The sequence below is a fragment of the Mesoplodon mirus genome, assembly GCF_964341445.2.
Source record: "Mesoplodon mirus genome assembly, chromosome: 8".
In the NCBI taxonomy this organism is placed as follows: Eukaryota; Metazoa; Chordata; class Mammalia; order Artiodactyla; family Ziphiidae; genus Mesoplodon; species Mesoplodon mirus.
Genome location: NC_138984.1, coordinates 59410715 through 59429538, shown reverse-complemented (window position 1 = coordinate 59429538; position 18824 = coordinate 59410715). Strand labels below are relative to the sequence as shown.

Below are 18824 nucleotides of genomic sequence, written 5' to 3'. Positions count from 1 at the left end.
AAAATGTTCTAAGGTAGTTCTCAACAGAGAAAGAACAGCAGGATAACTACTGAACCAATGGAATGGATAGAGATAGAGTCAAGGACAGGGTAGGTGACAAGCCACCTGTGAGGTTAGGACAGAGGCAGTCAGTCTGGAAACCCAAAGAGGAAGTTTTATTATAGTAAATACCACTATAAGATCAAATCCCAGTAGTAAATATAATTACGAAGTTTATCTTCATCTGCGAGTCAGGACAGCTGGGTGCTGAGGGTAGTTTTATATAGTTTAAACATCTTGACAAGGTAATGGAAACATCATTCCTATACTTAAATTTAAAAAGGACATAGTAGTGCCGTGAAAAAGCAAAAGTACAGTTTAATCCCCATTTCTGCATGTTAAGTACCCTGAGCTGTCTTATGGTCAGTTGAGCAAACAACCTTTCATTCAGCAAATATGCTTTGAATGCCAGCTTTGAATATAAAGAGGTTAAGATGTACATCTTGTCCTGTAGCAAGGGTTCAAGTGTAAGTAACCATTACATTCCCTGTAGAAAGTTGAATAGACACAATAATGTTCTAAGGAAGCCTTCTTCAGTTCTGCAGTAGTGAGTAAGTAAAGATCCTCAGAAAAAGGAATTACATGAATCTTAAAAGATCAAGAAAGCAAAAATTCAGTTGAAGGGTTTAATGTGAGAGACATAAATTTAATCCACTTCATAACTTCATTATCCACTTTCTAATTTCATCTGTTTATGAGATACAGTACTATAACCTGAAAAGTATTATACCCATGTAAAGTGTTATTTTATTAAAAAAAATTGGAAAAAGCAGTGTGGGTGTGTACTAGGGGCAAAGCAAAGATAGATTATTTAAGCATAAGACTCCAGTTGTGTTGCTTTACTTAAAATTAATCCATGATTTTGAAATTAGCACTTTCGTTTTCCCAGCAGTATTCAATATGAATGCAAGCATTTGGAAGAAATCTTAGACAGTCCATCCCCCCTCCCATTCACCATTTTCTTGCACAGAAGAGAGTTTCCACTTCCATTGCCATAGAACTTGGATTTTTCAGGTCTATGAAACACACTTTGCTGCATAGCCCTGATCTCTGATTGCTTGGACACAGGCACTGCCTTCTTACATAAGTGAAACAAGAAATGGTTATTCCCGTTCAGGCTAGAAATAGGGGCTGGGGTAATTAAGGTGTAATGTTCACAGTAGAGAAGTATATGAGGCAATAAATAGTGGTTGAGGTTGGTTAAACACCAAAATGAAGCAACGATGTTTGATAACCGCTAAAGCTATTTATGGTAAATATACTCCTAAGCCATGAACATTAGTCCCATTAGATGACAGAATTTAAAAAATAAATAGGAACAATAAAAAGTAAAGCATGCAATTTTCTTTCTTTGTGAGGGATGTGAAAATGCTGAGTTGTCATTTTTCTCATTGAAAATGCATTTTAGCCCATAATTTAGGTGAAAAGGTAACACAGTATAAACAAAACTATTTTTTTTTTGCAATACAAGGATATTAAATATAAAATAGATTGCTGGGGCTGAAATGGTCATAGCTGGGGAAGAGAGGTATGTTGGGGGGAGGAAGGAAGGAAAATATGCAAAAGATAGATCTAAATTCCCCTCATTTTAATTTTTGTAAAATTAAGCAACTCATGATTATAATAATCTCATGCATTTTGCCTACTGAAAGGGCCATTATATCTTAGCAAGGACAAGAATACAGATTATACCAATTCCTGAAATTTATTCCATCAATATTTTCTGATATAGAGAGGACCATTAGGCAGGATATTTTGTCTGCTGGTTTTATGTTTGTATTTGTGTTTATTTTCTACTGAACCACTTCTCCATCCAGAATAAAGTTAAATGTCTTTTATTACATTCAGCCATCTCCAGAGGCTGGCCCACCCTTTTCTGATAGGCTTATATCCCTTCATATTCTATCATCCATATACTTTCCAAATTTTGATGGTAAAAGGTTTACCAAATTAGGATGATGGGTGTGGCACACTGTATAATTAGGACAGAATTATTTTCTCCAGTATCTTTGGTGCCCAGAGTTTTAGTCGGCCTTTCAAACCTCTGACCACCATGTCCTTTTTTTCAATTCTTTTGTGTTTAAGACAAAGGAAACTGAGTTGGTTTCTATAACACTTGCAGCAACAAAAAGTTCAAATGGAATTTTCTTGTATGAAATAAGAGCACAAAACTCTAGTTTTTGTTACTGTGAACATTTCTAAAAGACAGGAAATGGTCTACCATAAGAGTCACTCAAATAAAAACTTTTAGTAAAGTCTTTCAGCTTTAGGAGTCGTCATTTTCCAGCAAACCATGAGTGGGTCATAATTCGTGAGGTGAGCAGATTCAGTGCTTCCTGGACATTTTGGATTCTGAAGTGACTGATGTGTCATTAGGGCCCACAGTTGGAGAACTGTAACAATTGTTCTTAGGTTCCAATGCAATGGTACAAACATGGGAAGTTCTTGAAGGTTCCTGAGATATGAAACAATTTTGTGTAATAAGTGAAGGTACTAGAAGAAGAATGTATTTAGCAGTGTTAATGTAAAGCTCTAATATATACATGGATAAATTAAATAATCAAGCTTCAACTATAACTTCACGAGCTCCCACACCTTTTGCTAATTCTTTTCTTCCCACGACTGGTTTTAATTTTTCCTTCATGTTATCTTTTCTCCACAAATAGTCTTCTGAAGTTTATAAACAATATGATGAGTTCTTCAATACACCATTAGGTTCTTCTGCTATCCTCAAATTACAAAATTTTTCAGGTTTCAGTTTAAATTTTCCCACCACAGTGGGGGGATGTTTCCTAACATTCTATCCAAAGTTCTCCCCACCTGCTATTCTCTGTATCAGTGCCCTATTTGTTTATTTTATATTACTTAGGACTATTCGTAAAGATGTCTATTTATTTCCCCCTCTCTGTTTGTTTCTAGCCTCTCAGCCCCATAATGGAAACTCTTCTATCTTCTTGGCTGTGTATCCCTAGCACTTAAGATGGTCACCAATGCATGCAAGTGACATAATGTATATTTGGTGAGGGAAAGATGGAAAGAATGATGTTTTCTACTGACAGTGAGCTTTTCTCTATGGCTCACTAACTCTAGAGACAAGATTTGAGTTACTTGTAAAAGTCACTGATGTGAAACACGGTATTTCTTAAACAAGATTATGTAAAATTTTCCAAGTTATAAGGAGAGCTGAGCTTAAAAATTTCACACAACTTTTTTGTGTGAGCAGTTTCAGAGAGAAAAACTGGCCACAAAGTCTGAAATTTGAGTTAGACTGAAAAACTCTTCTATAGGCTGTATACTAATTCAGTTCAATTCATTTTAGTCCATTTTCATTCCAAATATTAAATAAAATGCAGAGTCCATGTTGCATGGAAAGATAAAGAAGACCAAGTTCACTCGCTATAGGAGCTTCCAGTCAGGTGGGAGAACCTGATGATTACATATAAAAAACAATATAAGGTAAGCCAGGATTTGAATGTGTGTCATCAGAAATGTATAAGAAGAATTATAATCATCTGACTGAAGGTGTAAAGAAAAGTCACTAAGGAGATGGGCCTTATAGAGTAAGACAGGCAATTGAGACAGCGAAGAGCATAGCACATGCAAATATGGAAGACTCAGAGGTATTCAAGGGATGGAATGTCTGAGAGTTTGCCTAGAATTTATGGCATTTTTAGGAAACTATTGAGGAAAAAAAAGAAAAACAAAACTAGAAGTGGGATGAGAGAACCTAGGGGACAGTCTTAAATTCTCAATACTCTGGGTTTCCTCTGTAGATTTAAATCTAGTACTCCATCCACTCTGTACAACACCCACTATTTCATTTTTATTTTGTTTTGTATTTTCTTTGGGGGAGGACAAATTAAATATTTCTGTTTAAATGGATTTTAAATTGTTATCTACCAGCATGTCATTTCCTTGTGAAAATTATTTCTCATGTGATGATGACCTGAATATCAATATCTTCTCCTATATTAGAAGACATATTTTCCTTTATGAAAAAAAATCTATCATGGAATAGAAATGAGAATATCTAATGCTCCAACCATTAGCTTAAATCGTGATCCAATGTTCAATCCTGAACTCTTAGCCGTCCTTCAATTATCAGCTCCAAGTGGATTCCTTGGGTTGCCCTCCCCTAATACACTTACTGTCCAATGGGGCTCCGAATTATGTATGCTCTTATCTCTGCTCTTTTAGGATACTTTGCAATATTTGTAATTGCACTTAGAAATCCGGACTATTCATTAACTTATAAGTCTCAGGAGCACGGACCCTCCTGGTCAATATCCAATATTAGTATATCCAGCAACTAAAACAGGCTGTGTTACCAAAGATAAGTCAGTGATGATTTGCAGAATTAATGAGTGACAAATGGGTCTTTGATAACAATTTTAGAGATATTACTAAATCAAATTATGAATATTCCACATATTAATATAGTTAGCTTTTCAAGTATCAAAGGATCATGGCATGCAGATCTGCATTGTACATATATATTTATACATCTAATCTTTGTTTATCCATTGAAATAAAATAATAAAAAAACCTTTTCAACTTTTTAACATTGGAGTCTAGGAGTGGTATCTTAGAGCAGTGATCCTTTGAATTAATCTCTGCTATGCTCTTTTATTCCTAATGTTTATCTGCAGGAAATAGTTATGTGTGCTTTTAGAATGTTGAGCCAAATAAAATGGACAGATTTTTAAAGGAAAATTGCTAGTTGCCACAGTGATATTATCTTGAATGGTTTTCTGTATTTCATAGGCCCAATTTGGCTAGATAAATAGTAGAGTCCTATTTGAAAATATCATTATATATCAGTTTCAGGTGGCTGTACTTTCAGACGTTGCAACCAACATAGCTCTATTTTCACTGCTTCTCAATGAAAGAAACAAGGGGCCTATTTATTTTTGTTGGTCTCTATCCTGCAGACTAGAGCACTTTCCCTTTTGCCTTTTGACACATCTAAGCAACTATCTAGGCAGTTGGATTTAAGATTTAAGTAAGCTCTAAATTTGATTCATTTTGTGTATTCATTAACTTCATGCAGACAAAGCAGATGGTCACTTGTATAATTGCTTATGTGTTTATAAAGAAAATCAATTAGCACTACCCCTATGGAGTTCTTACCTTTTCGCTCCTTAAATTCTCATCAATAAATGTACTGATAGAGTCAGCTTTTGGCACATGCAACTTCCCATACTTGTGCATAAGCCAGGGATCTTCACACATGTTAAGGAAGCTTGAAAAGAATAAAGAAAAGCACAGGGGAGACAGAGAGAGGGAAAGGAAAGAATGATAGCGATAGATGAAAAACAGTGAGGGATCAGAGCAACCCCCTGCAAACACACTGGACATCTGGCATTAATTGTGAGGAGGAGAGCTTCTTCAGTCTTTCCTAAGAAGGCTTAAGAAAAGTTATTGGCTGGACTGCATCTGAAGCATTAAAAAAGATAGGAAACTAACATACACAAACTACTGAAACTCTGTAAGGATAACTGAGGTGAATGCAAAGAACTGTTATTCTCAGAGGTGGGTCACTCATCAGACTTTCTGGAGTCAAGGATAATGGGGTCAGGCTGTCTCCTCAGATTTTTCTACACAGTTCCTTCTAGACCCAGACCGGCCTACTTCCCACTACAGTGTGAACAAAGAGTCTGCCAGCCTCTTTCCAAATGTGCCATGGCTCTGGGGACCCAGGGAGAAATGTTTTCAGGAGACTAAAAGTTGAGTTTTCATATTCATCAGTTATTTTATTTAGACTTATAATCAAGGTGAACTTTTGGGGGTTTCTTTATCCTAAAATTAAAACATATATATGTAGTTCCTCAAGAGACTTTATTTATAGTTGCTTGGTTTTTTTCTTTTAATTCTGCAAACATTTAAAAATGAGGGGAAGACATTCTCACAAAAATTAAGATTCCTGCTCATCTCCATAGGTCCAATATTCAACCACCTTGGAAAAAGCAAGAAGTTTATCACATTGGTGGTTCCCTCCAGTGTAAGGATGTAAAGAACACACAAATTTATTGTCACACTTCCATCATTATTGAACTGTTTGCCAGTATGTTTGCAATATAGTCATGGTTTCAACAAACCCTTCTATTTCCATAATTTTCATTTTCTGACCAAAGTAACGTTACCCAGAACATATAACCTCTATCCATGTGGTCTTAAGATATTTCTAGATTTGTTAGCCCTGCCAAAGTAATGATATAAGGCGGAGTGTCATATCTGCTTTTCACAATTCCTCAAGTTGAAATTGGGTGAAACTCCAAATTTCTCATTCTGTCTTATCTTGGTCTTAAAATCAATAGTCACCCCCATGTTATTGTTTTCTTACAATCAACTAGTATTAATTTTGTTATTAAAAATACCTCCAACAAAAATAGAACTATTAAGTAAACAGTATTAAGCTTGTTCTTTTGTTTGCTTATGCACATACTAATATAGCCTTGCATATTTGAATTTGATCTGGATCATACTACACATGGTATTCTGCAAGTTAATTTTTTCATTCAACAATATGCTTCAGTATTCTTCTATCTAAATCCAGAGATTGAACATGCATTGTTGAGGGCTATATGGTATTCTAAAGAATGAATACATATTGAATTATTCCTGTGATTATTGTCAGTTAGGTTTTCTCCATTAATTCCACATGTTTAAGCAAGTTTGTAGTGAATATAATACAAAAGTGTGATTATATACCTTTGATCACTTGTGTATTTTTGTACTCTAGATTCTTAAAAGTGAAACTGCCAGTTCATAGAGATTCCATATTTAAAGTCTTACCAAACTGCTCTCCCAAAATATTGTATCAGTGTATAAATCAATCAGTATCATATGTGAATGTCCTTTTCCCCACACTCACCAACATGTGTACATGTTAGATAGGAGTCTTCATACTTGAACTGTTTGGAAGTCACTACTTCACACTCCCCTGCTTCACCCACCATGCTCTCTGCAGATGTTAATCTCCTCATTCTTGGTCTTAGTTCCAGAAGCTGAACTTAACTCCTCCCAATCTTGGGTCATTATTTTCTGCTTCCTGCATGCCTCCTGCATACCTCCTGCAATGTGTATGCTGACACTTTCCTCACATAACATTTCTTAGGGCCATAACTTTTATGTTAGTGCTGTTCTTCTTCATGGGATCCTTGACTTGAGAATAATGTCATATATTTTTTTTGGCGCATAGTTTTTTGTTTGGTAGACATGCATATCATGCTGGAAAAATAATATGCATGAGGTGAAATTTTGGGGTGTCTCTTAATTTCCTACATAAAAATTTATTTGGGAAAAGTGTTCATGGGAACATGCCTGCCTCAGCGCAAGGGGTAAACACTCCTTGCAGAAGATTCCTCAATATGTTGTCTGTGTTTTGGGGAGCAGAGGGCACCTTCACTACAGATGCACTAACTTGTTCAATAATTGTTTTGGCCAGTTGATGAAAATTAGAATCAAGTAATCAAGCTAATTGAGTTATCTAAAATATTCTTCTTTAATTCCACATAAGTTTCTAAGGGAAATAAAGTGCCAAAATTTTACCTTGGCACAGAATCTTTGTTTATTTGTTTGTTTTAAGCAAAAATAGAATTTTAGGAGATCTGATATCTTGATTCTTCCCCCCATCACTTATACAGATTGGCAATTGTTATTCTGTTCCAAAATAGAAGAATGTTTATTGCATAATGGCAGCTATCAAAATAATGCTTTCCTATTGTTTTCAGTAACTTTTGTGACCAACATTCAAGCTGGAAGGTAGGATTGTGTACCTAGATTGGAATTAAAGTTCTGATTGATAATATACTTGTTACAGCACTAAGATTTGTTTTTATTATTTAAGACTGGTGAGAAGTGCACTATTTATTACTCTTTTATTAACAACTGCACATGAATGTATATGAGATATGTGTTATACACACACACACTTGCAGAAAGAGAATACTTAATTACATAGTTCAATAGGAAAGAACTATCAGGACGTTGATAAGCGTGCACAGTCTAATCAAACAACTTACTATGCTGAAATCTTTGGTGTCCAAACTGAAACGGAGAATAAATACTTCTCATCGACCATGTTAAGTTTATACTTTTGAAATTTTCTATTTCCTCAGTCATAAACCTTAGTGGCAGAGCTGGCATTGGCAGTCGTGTGTTAGGTACACTTGACTTTTACCATGTAAAGCATTTTATCCACGACCAGAGGATTTCAGAATAACAACTCTGTATCTTTTTATTTTCATATCTGTACTAGTAAAGAAAAAAAGTGAAGTTGCTATGAATATTACCTATTCCTTCATTATTGAAGATAGAAATGATTTTGGACCATCTTGAATCAGTGTTTCAATAAATGCCTGTTGCTTGTCCATCTGTCTTTCGAATATTGGTATAAATGGAATGGATAGGGAGAGACATCTCTTTCAGAGCAGTAGGTAGAATCTTTTCATGAGAATTTTGAGGTATTGTAATTGAATGAATGAAGAGAGACTCTGTTCAGAGAAAGGACCACTAAACTTTGACATAGCCAAACAGTGTAAGACCTCTACGAGAATCCAGTATTGACAGACACATTCATGTTCATGTAATCTGATGGGGTATAGTTCATATAGTGTTTGTGACCCTTATTGCCATAGTATTATTTTTTTAAAGAAGGATATTAATTAATTAATTTTGCTGTGTTGGTTCTTCGTTTCTGTGCGAGGGCTTTCTCTAGGTGTGGCAAGCGGGGGCCACTCTTCATCGCGGTGCGTGGGCCTCTCACTATCACGGCCTCTCTTGCTGCATAGCACAGGCTCCAGACACGCAGGCTCAGTAGTTGTGGCTCACGGGCCTAGTTGCTCCATGGCATGTGGGATCCTCCCAGACCAGGGCTTGAACCCATGTCCCGTGCATTAGCAGGTAGATTCTCAATCACTGCGCCACCAGGGAAGCCCTGCCATAGTATTTTATCTTGACTCAATCCTGTCCTGAGGTGATATTTATTGAGCTTCCCTCGTACTTTATAAAAGTTGGAACAAAGCCATGGTAGGATGAGTGGATGAAAGCTATACCTGAGAGTAGTGGAAGGAAGAGAAAGAACAAACATCTGGAGGAAAATGTGTGTTTCCATTAAAAAAAAAATCTCTGTGCTACTAGAAAAGTTTATTAATTTCATATAATAACATTTGGGAAAGGTTTAGATTTTCTGATAACTGCTGTATTGTTTTCAGGCTTTTTCTGATTGATTATTCATGCACGTAGTACAGAGATTTTTATTAGAAAAAGGGGGTCATTTCTTTTAACAATCAACAGTCTTACTGGATTTCTCCAAAAGAGTAACTCTGTAAATTTAATAAAAAAATAATCCTTGGTCAAGTACCTGCTGTTAGAATTGGAGCAATGCTTTGATATATTTAGAAACTATTGTTTCAAACAATTATGTCTACCTTAAAGCATTTCCACATTTAGTAGAGTGGAGAATTAGTCACCTAAATTAAACATTTTGTTTTTAAGAAGTACTTCTTAGGTCTGATAATTTATAGTTTTAAGTTTTTCAATAAAGCCAGTGAATCTTCTCTTTAATGGTGCATTACAAACATATTCATCTTTTGAGAATGTTTTTAATTGAGGTATAGTTGACTTACAATATTATATTAGTTTCAGATGTACAACATAGTGATTCAATATTTTTATAGATTATACTCCATTTAAAGTTATTACAAAATAATGGCTATATTTTCCTGTGCTGTACAATATATCCTTGTAGTTTATTTATTTTACACATAGTAGTTTGTACCTGTTAATCCCCTACCCCTCTTCCCCCTCCTCCTTTCCCTCTCCCTACTGATAACCACTAGTTTGTTCCCTGTATCTGTGAGCCTATTTCTTTTTTTGTTGTTGTTATATCCACTAGTTTGTTTTATTTTTTTAGATTCCATGTATACATGATATCGTATAGTATTTGTCTTTCTCTGAGTATGTTGTTTTCATTGCCCAATAGTTTCTCAACTGAGACCATAAGGTTCTCCTTCATCCACTTCAGTGTCACATCATCAGCCTTGAAAATAGAGAATGTTGGAGGAACAATAGCAAGCTTTACTATGAAGTGCAATTTTTAAATGTACTACAAATAGCAATGACATATGCTTTGGGCTGGTATCAAATGTAAAATATTTGAATTTCTATCTGTTTCTTTGTCACAAAATAGCTTGCAAATGGTCAAAACTATTGCCTATATTTAGTACTATTTAAGGTGCTCAAAAGTCATGTACATAGCAGAAAGAGTTTCATCCTTTCTTTTAAGAAGAATAGTCAGAAAAGAACACTTTTTGGCAGTTGCTGAAGCTGCAGAAGTAGGCTAAGTTAAGATCAGTTAGTCATTTGCAATTCAGCCCTTGTGAGTGGAATTCCAGTGTTTCAGCAGATCTGGAAAACCTTAGGAAATACTTTTACAACAATAAGCAACAACACACAAAATGATTATTCATTAGGTAGAATATTGGCATAGTGGAAAGTCTGGATTTGGGCTACTGTGTTAATAATAATAGGTGGTAATACCTCCCTCAATAAGCCTTGCAGTATTCAGAGTAGGAGAATCACTGTAACAGGAACCCCAGCATTTCAGTAGCTTGGCACAGCAAATATTTATCTATTTATCATCCAGTCAGTCCAGTGCATACCCTGCGGGTACCAGGGGATTCTATTGGCTCTATTCTCCCCTACAGACCAGGTGTTGTCCTGGATTCTCTACAAAAGATAAGGGAAGAAGCAGAGCAGAGCATCTCACAGTATGTATCTTTGGACCCTTTTTAGAGGTGTCATCCATCACTTCTACCCACAATCCATAGGCCAGAACTCATTCAGATTGTCGCACCTAACTACAGGAAAAGCCGGGAGATATAGTGTAGCTTTCTGCTCAGAATAGAGGGGGATAGCTTGTGAATATCTAGCCTGTCTCTGCCATAGCCCTTTATGGTTTATAAGTTCATTACATATCATTGGATCCTGAAAAATACCACATAGCATCCCTAAGGTCATTATTATATTCCAAGGAATTGATAAAAGTTTAACATGAGCTAGAAACCACCACAGATCTTCTGAATGAATCTTTTTTCTATTGAAAAACCCACCATTTTTTCCATTGAAGTATGTGGCCTGCTACCTTCTATAGTAGAATTTTGGTTTCATTTCATGTGACAACATGTAGAACAAGTATAGAGTTTGTTGACACAGTGGCAATTCCGAAGTTGGAGCCTCCATGTGCAACTCTAGGGCCATTTCCATAGACTACAATATAAATGGCACCTCCCAAGGGTTGGGATCTGCACGGCCTCCATTGCTGTAAGGCAGCTCTGAGCCAAGTACAGCAATTCGCACAATTAAAATTTAGACTGAAAGGATCCATCTCCATAACAAGTTAATATTTAAGGTATCAAAGAGAGTGAAAAGAGCCTTTGCTTCAGTATAAGACACTTGGGTTTGAATCCCTACTGTGCTAATTACTGACTTGGTATTGAGCATATTAGTTAACCTACAAGAGCTTCACTTTTTTCATTTGTGGGGATGTATATAATGGCATGCTGTCAATGCCTAAAAATGAATGGGACATTCAGTAGTTGACAGATCCCTTTTTCCAACATGCCATAAAAAAATGAGACAAAACTCTATAGATGATGCTTACTTTTGTAAGAAGTATGCAGGGGAGAGTTTATATGAAATCTAATAGAACGTCAGGATTTTATAACTAATGGGAACTTATAAAAGTGAAATATAGACCAAAAAAAAAAAACAACCCTACATTATAACGATTGATTTTTAAATTCAGTGGTCAAATATTTTTGGGTGCCCATAATGTACCAGAAATTTTTAGGGCATTTTTACATATTTACTATTTTTCTTTGCTCAGAAAATTGTATACAACTACTGAGTTCTTTATTTCTCTCTCACCTCAGATTTAGTTTTATTTAGAGTAGAGAGAGAATCAGTCTGTGTAGACTAACAAGCTTTACTCCCATATGCGGACATGGTGCCCCTCAAGAAAGGGAGCCCAATGGACTGTGTCTGTTGTCAGTTTTAACCATACTCAGTAGCAGTGTGTCTTACACCTGGCAGTGTGGTGCTTTGTTTACAATGCTGAAGTCATCCATGGTAGCCCAAATGTTGGATACTGGACTGATCCAGAGTCCAGTAGTCTTTTTATTCTTCTCTCTATCATTACTTGGATAATTATGGTCATATGTTTTATTTAATTTGTCTGTATTACAGAAACTGCCCCTAACCCTGAAGAAGAGAAAGAAATTCAATCAGTATCTACATATACTAACATTTCTTGGCAGTAACTAAAGAGGCAAAGAGATGCAGGAGAAAGTGAGATCAGAAGTCTTTTCATACTTGCTTTTTTGTCTCTCCTTTTATTTCTATCAATTATAGCCCTGCTTTACAACTTGTTTGTTTAAGAAATAATTTGTGAAATTGAAGCAAATGATTCCATCAGTACCTTAAATAGTGGCTTTCTGTTTTTTCCATATTTCACTTTGACTGTTTTCAAAACAGAAGATGTTTTCCATTAGTCTTCATATAATGAATGTCAACATGTGTTCTATACTTTTAATTTCCCTTCCTCAAGAGTGTGGACTTTGTTGCCAAAGAGGTGGAGGCTCAAATGCCAGGTGTGATGTTCACTGACTATGTGGCTTTGGGCAAGTGAGGGAACATCTCTGAAAACCTGTTAACTCTTTTGCAGAAAGAAAATAATTAGATTGTACTTTCAGCATTGTTTAAAAGTTAGGAAGGAAGATAGATATTAAGCATGCTCTATTAGATCACTAATATCCTTCTTCTCAGAATTATTATAATGATTTCAAAGTAAATAATAAGTAAAGTTACTTGATTCATACATTGACCAAATAATCAAGCAAACATAATATGGAACTCAGTTGATCTCCAGCCGCATATATAAACCTTTCCCTTTAACAAGGTATACAGAGTAAAGGAGAAACATTAACTATAAATGCTAATTAATGCTAGTTGAAGAAAAAATTATAATCCAAATTGATAAAAAACAAATACATTGTTTTATCACAACATTTGCAATTGGAATGAAACTCTTTCCTTGAAAGGCAAACATGGTGATGATGGGGGAGGTAAATTTTTTTAATGAGGAAATTAAGATTCAAATTCTCATGCAATTTTATGAAATGTGATAGGGATAGAAGTGATTTAGATGTGGAAATTTAAAAGACAATCCCAAAGCACTATGGGAATGGTACAATACTAAGACTGTTCTATTCCTGCTACTCCTACACGGGCACTTCTTATTTTGTTGTTTTTTTCTTGGGTAATATTGTAATGTAGAAAATGTATATATGCATTTACAGAATGTCAGTAATCTTGAAAACTAGAATACATAGAAATATATGCATAGTTTCAAAAAAGAAATTACATTTAAAGAGAACTCATTTAACTTTTTCTTACTTTTTATATAAGTCAATGCATATAAAGATGGAGAAACTAAAAGGCTTATAGAAAATTGGGCTTCATCCAGCAACTCTCAGGTATTTTTATATTTAGCACAGATATGAATATTAGCATGTGTCTGTATGCCTGAGAAAGAAGTAAAATGGGTCAAACCTAAAAGATATTTTATCAACTCTAACTATTCTTTCAGTTGACTGTTACATGTTCATAATAATTATGAGTGTTTCTGTATCAGGATGACCCTTGATGTCTTTTCATGATTTCGAGTACAGGAGGAAATAGTCATGAAGAGAAAAAATTGAATTGATCAATGTCCCATGGGCTTTAGATTTAGTAATCTGGAAAAAAAAACACAAAAAAATGTGTCTGTTGAAAAATTACTCTGTTAATGTTGGGTTTATGTTACATAAAATAATTGAAATTGCTGGCATATATTTGTTTGTAAAATGATTTAGTACAAGTGAGTGTTTTATCATTCTCAGACCTTTTTCAGAGCCTACTGTGTGCACATCTCTCTGCTCTGCAGGAGGAGTGTGCAAAGATCAGCTCTGACATAGATCATTGTACTGAATTACATGGGTGGGTCAGCTGCCTAAAGAAGCAGTTAGTAGCCAGTTGACTTCTGGACGATGCTACATGGGCCAACTTACCTTCTGCTTTGCTAAGTGAACTAATTATATTCCCCAGTTCCTGGACCTATAATTTGGAGTTAGCCACGTGGAAATTCACTCATAGATGGAGGAATATGACTCCTTTTTCCTTTCATGCACCTACAACAGAAGGGGTTGTTGTGTCTTACTGTATCAGCAAAAAGGACTATTTTTCAAGTTCTATATAACTGGCTCAAATATAAAATTATCATAAAAATCATATTTAACTTTTTTTTTAATAGTGAAAATGCAAAATTGTGTTAAACATATAGAAAATATGACAGATAAATGTAATACTGGAAGATTAAAAACATGGCTCAGATAATCATGCATGTTTGTGGGGTATTTTAGGACTACTAGTGAGCTGGATAAATCACAATTTTTCCAGATTGCAGAAGTCTATAATTATTATAATTTATTTATTCAAAATATTTATTAGGTATCTGCTATATACCAGGCCCTTTTGGTCTGAATTGCATATCTTTTATGTATGGCTGTATGGTAAAATATGAGCCTGTATAAATACTTCTCTTCATTTGAGTATCAATATTAGAGAGGACTTAAAAGATTGAAAAAACTAATACTTTATTTTTTGAATTTTATTTTATTTTTTTATACAGCAGGTTCTTATTAGTCATCCATTTTATACCCATCAGTGTATACATGTCAATCCCAATCGCCCAATTCATCCCACCACCCCGCCCCCTGCCCAATTTCCCCCCTTGGTGTCCATACGTTTGTTCTCTACATCTGTGTCTCTATTTCTGCCTTGCAAACCAGTTCGTCTGTACCATTTTTCTAGATTCCACATATATGCGTTAATATACGATATTTGTTTTTCTCTTCCTGACTCACTTCACTCTGTATGACAGTCTCTAGGTCCATCCATGTCTCTATCAATAACCCAGTTTTGTTCCTTTTTATGACTGAGTAATATTCCATTGTATATATGTACCACAACTTCTTTATCCATTCATCTGTCAATGGACACTTAGGTTGCTTCCATGTCCTGGCTATTGTAATTAGTGCTGCAATGAACATTGGGGTGCATGTGTTTTTTTCAATTATGGTTTTCTCAGGGTATATGACCAGTAGTGGGATTGCTGGGTCATATGGTAGTTCTATTTTTAGTTTTTTAAGGAACCTCCATACTGTTCTCCATAGTGGCTAATCAATTTACATTCCCACCAACAGTGCAAGAGGGTTCGCTTTTCTCCACACCCTCTCCAGCATTTGTTGTTTGTAGATTTTCTGATGATGGCCATTCTGACTAGTGTGAGGTGATACCTCATTGTAGTTTTGAGTTGCATTTCTCTAATAATTAGTGATGTTGAGCAGCTTTTCATGTGCTTCTTGACCAACAGTATGTCTTCTTTGGAGAAATGTCTATTTAGGTCCTCTGCCCATTTTTTCCTTGGGTTGTTTGTTTTTTTAATATTGAGCTGAATGAGCTGTTTATATATTTTGGAGATTAATCCTTTTTCCGTTGCTTTGTTTGCAAATATTTTCTCCTGTTCTGAAGGTTGTTTTTTTGTCTTGTTTATAGTTTCCTTTTCTGTGAAAAAGCTTTTAAGTTTCATTACGTCCCATTTCTTTATTTTTGTTTTTATTTCCATTACTCTAGGAGGTGGGTCAATAAAGATCTTGCTGTGATTTATGTCAAAGATTGTTCTTCTTATGTTTTCCTCTAAGAGTTTTATAGTGTCCAGTCTTACATTTAGGTCTTGAATCCATTTTGAGTTTATTTTTGTGTATGGTGTTAGGAAGTGTTCTAATTTCATTCTTTTACATGTTGCTGTCCAGTTTTCCCAGCACCACTTATTGAAGAGACTGTCTTTTCTCCATTATATATCCTTGCCTCCTTTGTCATAGATTAGTTGACCATAGGTGTGTAGGTTTATCTCTGGGCTTTCTATCCTGTTCCATTTATCTGTATTGCTGTTTTGTGCCAGTACCATATTGTCTTGATTACTGTAACTGTGTAGTATAGTCTGAAGTCAGGGAGTCTGATTCCTCCAGCTCCGTTTTTTTTCCCTGCAGATTGCTTTGGCTATTCGGGGTCTTTTGTGTCTCCATACAAATTTTAAGATCTTTTGTTCAGGTTCTGTAAAAAATGCTATTGGTAATTTGATAGAGATTGCATTGAATCTGTAGATTGCTTTGGATAGTATAGTCATTTTCATAATATTGATTCTTCCAATCCAAGAACATGGTATATCTCTCTATCTGTTTGTGTCATTTTTGATTTCTTTCATGAGTGTCTTATAGTTTTCTGAGCACAGGTCTTTTACCTCCTTAGGTAGGTTTATTCCTAGGTATTTTATTCTTTCTGTTGTGATGGTGAATGGAATTGTTTCCTTAATTTCTCTTTCTGATATTTTGTTGTTAGTGTATAGGAATGCAAGAGATTTCTGTGCATTAATTCTGTATCCTGCAATTTTACCAGATTCATTGATTAGCTCTAGTAGTTTTCTGGTGACATCTTTAGGATTCTCTATGTATAGTATTATGTCATCTGCGAACTGTGACAGTTTTGCTCCTTCTTCTCTGATTTGGATTCCTTTTATTTCTTTTTCTTCTCTGATTTCCATGGCTAGGACTTCCAAACTATGTTGAATAATAGTGGCGAGAGTGGACATCCTTGTCTTGTTTGTTCTTAGAGGAATGCTTTCAGTTTTTCACCATTGAGAATGATGTTTACTGTGGGTTTTTCATATATGGCCTTTATTATGTTGATGTAGGTTCCCTCTATGCCAACTTTCTGGAGAGTTTTTATCATAAATGGGTATTGAATTCTGTCAAAAGCTTTTTTTGCATCTATTGAGATGATCATATGGTTTTTATTCTTCCATTTGCTAATACGGTGTATCACATTGATTGATTTATGTATATTGAAGAATCCTTGCATCCATGGGATAAACCCCACTTGATCATGGTGTACAATCCTTTTAATGTGTTGTTGGATTCTGTTTGCTAGTATTTTGTTGAGGATTTTTGCATCTATATTCATCAGTGATATTGGTCTGTAATTTTCTTCTTTTTGTCGTATCTTGTCTGGTTTTGGTATCAGGGTGATGGTGGCCTCATAGAATGAGGTTGGGAGTGTTCCTTCCTCTGCAACTTTTTGGAAGAGTTTGAAAAGGATGGGTGTTAGCTCTTCTCTAAATGTTTGGTAGAATTTGTCTGTGAAGCCATCTGGTCCTGGGCTTTTGTTTGTTGGAAAATTTTTAATCACAGTTTCAATTTCAGTGCTTGTGATTGGTCTTCTCATATTTTCTATTTCTTCCTGGTTCAGTCTTGGAAGGTTATACCTTTCTAAGTATTTGTCCATTTCTTCAGGTTGTCTATTTTATTGGCATAGAGTTGCTTGTAGTAGTGTCTTAGGGTGCTTTGTATTTCTGCCGTGTCTACTGTATCTTCTCCTCTTTCATTTCTAATTTTATTGAGTTGAGTCCTTTCCCTCTTTTTCTTGATGAGTCTGGCTAAAAGTTTTTCAATTTTGTTTGTATTCCCAAAGAACCAGCTTGTAGTTTTATTGATCTATGCTGTTGTTTTATTTGTTTCTATTTCATTTATTTCTGTTCTGATCTTTATGCTTTCTTTCCTACTAACTTTGCGTTTTGCTTGTTCTTTTCTCTAGTTCCTTTAGGTGTAAGTTTAGATTGTTTATTTGAGATTTTTCTTGTTTCTTGAGGTAGGATTGTATTGCTGTAAACTTTCCTCTTAGAACTGCTTTTGCTGCATCCCATAGGTTTTGGATTGTTGTGTTTTCATTTTCATTTGTCTCTAGGTACTTTTTGATTTCCTCTTTGATTTCTTCCGTGATCTCCTAGTTATTTAGTAATGTATTGTTCAGCCTCCATGTGTTTCTATTTTTATGTTTTTTTCCCTGTTATTGATTTCTAGTCTCATAGTATTGTGGTTGGAAAAGATGCTTGATGAGACTTCAATTTTCTTAAATTTACTGAGGCTTGATTTGTGACCCAAGATGTGATCTATCCTGGAGAATGTTCCATGTGCACTTGAGAAGAAAGTGTAATCTGCTGTTTTCAGATGGAATGTCCTGTAAATATCAATTAAATCTATCTGGTCTATTGTGTCATTTAAAGCTTGTGTTTCCTTATTAATTTTCTGTCTGAATGATCTGTCCTTTGATGTAAGTGAGGTGTTAAAGTACCCACTATTACTGTGTTACTGTCTATTTCCTGTTTTATAGCTGTTAGCATTTGCCTTACATATAGAGGTGCTCCTATTTTGGGAGCACCTCAATTATACTTATAATTGTTATATCTTCTTCTTGGATTGATCCCTTGATCATTATGTAATGATCCTTCCCTGTCTCTTGTAACAATCTTTATTTTAAAGTCTATTTCATCTGAAACAAGTATTGCTACTCCAGCTTTCTTTTGATTTTCATTTGCATGGAATATCTTTTTGCATCCCCTCACTTTCAGTCTGTACGTGTCCCTGGGTGTGAAGTGGGTCTCTTGTAGACAGCATATATATGGGTCTTGTTTTTTTATCCCTTCAGCAGAGCCTGTGTCTTTTGGTTGGAGCATTTAATCCAGTCACAATTAAGGTAATTATCAATATGTATGTTCCTGTTACCACTTTCTTAATTGTTTTGGGTTTGTTTTTTTGTTTTTGGTTTTTTGTTTTTTGGTTTTTTTTTTG

The 18824-nt window shown here is 35.1% G+C and overlaps 1 protein-coding gene across 1 annotated transcript in view; it reads left to right on the top strand.

Moving 5' to 3' along the window:
* Positions 1 to 18824, top strand: part of LRP1B (LDL receptor related protein 1B) — a gene marked incomplete at its 3' end in the record, with an annotated part of 2351282 nt that overhangs the window by 544604 nt on the left and 1787854 nt on the right. The window lies entirely within an intron of this gene.